Raw genomic sequence first — 3,826 nt, 5'->3', positions numbered from 1 at the left:
TCGATATTTCATTGTAGTTTAAATCTTCTACCCTTACCCCTTCTCTACCTTCAGAGTAGCATAAGAAACAAAATACAAACACTCTATTTTATTCAGATTGTTAATTTAAAAATTTTATTTGAGCCTTGCAATATATTAAAAGACTCATTCCAAAAGGCACAAGTATTGTGTTTGGAAATATCACTACTGGAAGGACAGAACTGAGTAGAATATGAAAATCTGGAGACCAGTTAGTTCTATTTTGGATTCTGCCATAAATAACTCGGTAATATTGATGGAATTTGGTTATTTTGCCTCAGTTGGTGGAAGTATAAGGCTCCAGCAGAAATTACTGGACAAGCAATGTACTGTGAACAAGTTAAAGTAATTCCAAGTTAAGAGACATTTATAGCTTTTATAAATTTATTTCAAATCTCTGTGTGCTTTAATCTAAACTGTCTTTTAAAGAATATTTCTAAATAAAAGAAAGCATCAGTGAGAAATTCACTCTAAGTGTGAAACATTTTAAACCTCAACAAACCACAGGCTACACCTATTCAATAACTCTCCCCACGACATGTGTTAAACTGCTCATGTGACTGCAGGGCTGTTCTTAGGTCAAACCACTTTTATTTTGCCAGCTATTGCTTTTCTTACAAACTCAAAATGCTCGCCTACATGATCTGTTCCACAGGTCCGTCCCCTGTATTTCAGGAATTTATTCATTCTTCTCCCCATTCACCTACAACTGGTAGGCATATATTGAGCTACTTCATAGATGCTTTTGATGCTAACAAGCACTCAATAATAGAAGAAAATCATTCACATCCACACAAAATAATTTCTCTGCACCAAGAACTGGCAAACTATGACCTGAGGTGGCAAATCTAACCCACAATATGTTTTTGTAAATAAAAAACTTTCTATAACATAACCACCTCCACTCATTCAAAGAGTGATTTAAAAAACAGTGAATATTTAAATTGAAAACAACTTTTACAGTAAAATGAATTGTCATTAATCTGCCTTACAATATACACCCCCAGCTTTGAACAAACTTATCCCATCATTCTTGTCACTTCCTGAAGCAACTCTGGAAGTTCTCTTTCATAAGTATCTTTATGATAAAATAATAATAATAAGAAGAAGAAGAAGAAGACTATAGTGAATACACCTGCTTTCTGGTACCATCCAACAGAAAGGCAGGTTTGTAAACATATTGTGGTTGCATTCCCATCCACCTTATTCACAGCATCTGACACTGTGTGACTTCTGGTTCTTTCTCAAAGTCAAAATAACCATGAGGGCTAAATGTTTTCAATAAATTGAAGACATCATAGCAGCCACCACAGTACAATTTAAGACATTTATAAAAGAGAATTTCTAGAAATGTTTAAGAAAGTGGCAGGGCTGATTATGTAAGTATGTTTAAAGCAAGGGGAAATATATACATTAATTTAAGCACACACAGTATTTTTCTATCATACTTAGTACATATTATCTATGTCTCTTTCAGAAATTATATTATTCCTAAAGTCAGAAGTACTGTACTTACTTTCCAGCTATTACAAAAGAAAAATTATAAATGCCTGTGTAGTCTTCTAAAATGTTGAGTATACATCGGAATGAGCAGGAGGGCTAAAAATTCAGCTGCACAGTTTCTAAGTAGAATTTTTGGCTGTTTTCAAAATACTGCATTTCTGAAATTCTCATGTGCTGCTAGGTTACTAGAGAGGGCCACACAGTGTGAGAACCACAGCAGAGTCATGGAACCTTGTTAAGAAGTTTTGGAGCACTCACATCATACAATGTATGCTACAGGGAGTCGTTTTTTTAAAAAGTGGATGGGCTTGTTGGTGGCCTTCCAATAGCATTTTCCTTGCATTTCACCTTGAAAAATAGCATTGTTAAGAAGAATGAGATTTTCTCCATCCAATGACTGTTTTGCTTCCTTAAACTCTGTCTTAGTTACTTTTCTCTCACTAGTGAGACAAAATGCACAATGCCCCAAATTAAAGAAGGAAAGGTTTATTTAGTTGACAATTTGTAGAGGTTTCAGTCTGTAATCAGTTGGCTCCAAAGCATGGTGGCATGGTGAGGGGCAACAGTTCATGGTGATAGAAGGCAGAAAAGCAAGTAGAGAAAAAAGGGAGAAAGCAAGCCTCTTTTCTTCTATTATATTGTAAGCAGGCTCCATACCCTAGGGCAGGAGTGCCACTCATATCATCTCCATGCTGTCTTCTTGCACACGCTCGGGGTGTTTACAAAATGAGGACCCTGGCCTCCTGCTGAGTCACCTATTTAAGCTCCTAACCTTCTGAAGCTGACAGAATGAATCAACCATCACAACAGTCTAGGGCATAAACAGCTGCCCTAGGGCATGTCCTTTGGTATGTAGAACTGCTGAGTCACTTAGTTTAGCTTTTAGATTTCTCAAATTGACACAGTGTGTCAACCATTAAAAACTGATACTAAATCCACAATATAAGTGTAATATTTTAACTTGCACACAACTTAAAATTTTATAACATGATTATGCTTTGTTTTTTAACCCTAAAACTGTCTGATACATTTGTATTTATTTTATGAATGGGAAAAATACAACTTGCCATACTTAAATTATTTCCTAGGTATTTAGTTGGGGACTGCTATGGCTTCAGTGTGTCCTCTGAAAGTTAATGTGTTGGGAGTTTAATCCTCTCATTCATGATAATGATATTTGGAGGTTGGCCCTGTAGAATATCATCAGGATTAGATAAACTCATAAGGGTGTGGCACCCAGAAGACACTAGTGGCTAAGCAAAGAGAAGAGAGAAGTTAGCATGCTTTCTCTATCTTGCCCTGTGATGCCCTCTTCCATGGCATTATGCTGTAAGAAGGCCCTCACCAGACTCTGGCACCTTGGTAGTGGACTTCCAGCCTTCAGAAGCATGAGCTAAATAAATCTACATTCTCTATAAATTTGTTGGTCTGTGGTATTCAGTTATAGTAATATGAAATCAACATGGACAGGCACTGTTAATGCAGATCTTTTGACTTTTGTCCACTGCTCTTTTTCTTGAAATGCTTCTCCTGCTTAAAACAAACTACTCTAATATCCTAAAACAGCCAAATACATACAAGTGTGCCAAGTTGGCTAAAAATTACTTAAAATGTATTAAGTTCCAGCTGTGTAGATACACTTTCAAGGCTAAAGATTCTAACATGGAACGAATATGAGTCTATTAGATGTTACTGCTCTTGCAGTAAAAAGGTGGAAGACAGAATGTCAGTGTGTGGTGGTTGCGGTCAATGAAAATGTGGTTTTCTACACTGTGATGTGCAATTGGGACCAATAGTTTATTGTTATGACAGAAGCATCCTTTCGCTAAGTATTAACCAACTGTTATTAGGCAAAAGCAGTTGTGGAAGTAGCGGTAAGATGCTCACCTTGGTTAACGATTTGGGCAAAAATCTCTAGAAACGTAAAAGTAGGTGCAATATATCCATTTCTTTTATTAATTTTGATGAACTATTGGAAATTGAAATGACTTCAGATGAATAAAACTCAGTCTATTAAAGCATGATGGGGAGAAAGGCTTGTGTGAGATTAATATTTTAAAGTATTTAGAGCTATAAATTGATTAATACATTATAGTAATAGATCAAGCTCAGCAATATTATTTTATTTTTTAAGTTACAAATATTGTCTTTCATGAGACTTCCTTAAGGTCATAGTCTCAGGATAAAAGTACATGATGGATTCTCCCATTAGTATGATTTGATTCTCACAGATTTGTCTTGGGATTGCTCTAGTCATAGGGAATTTCTGGCTTGTGATAGCTGTCAAAGAAAACTAAAAGAAGAA

This window comes from Chinchilla lanigera, unplaced genomic scaffold (assembly GCF_000276665.1).
Source record: "Chinchilla lanigera isolate Chin_1 unplaced genomic scaffold, ChiLan1.0 scaffold00017, whole genome shotgun sequence".
In the NCBI taxonomy this organism is placed as follows: domain Eukaryota; kingdom Metazoa; phylum Chordata; class Mammalia; order Rodentia; family Chinchillidae; genus Chinchilla; species Chinchilla lanigera.
This window is presented reverse-complemented; position numbering follows the sequence as displayed.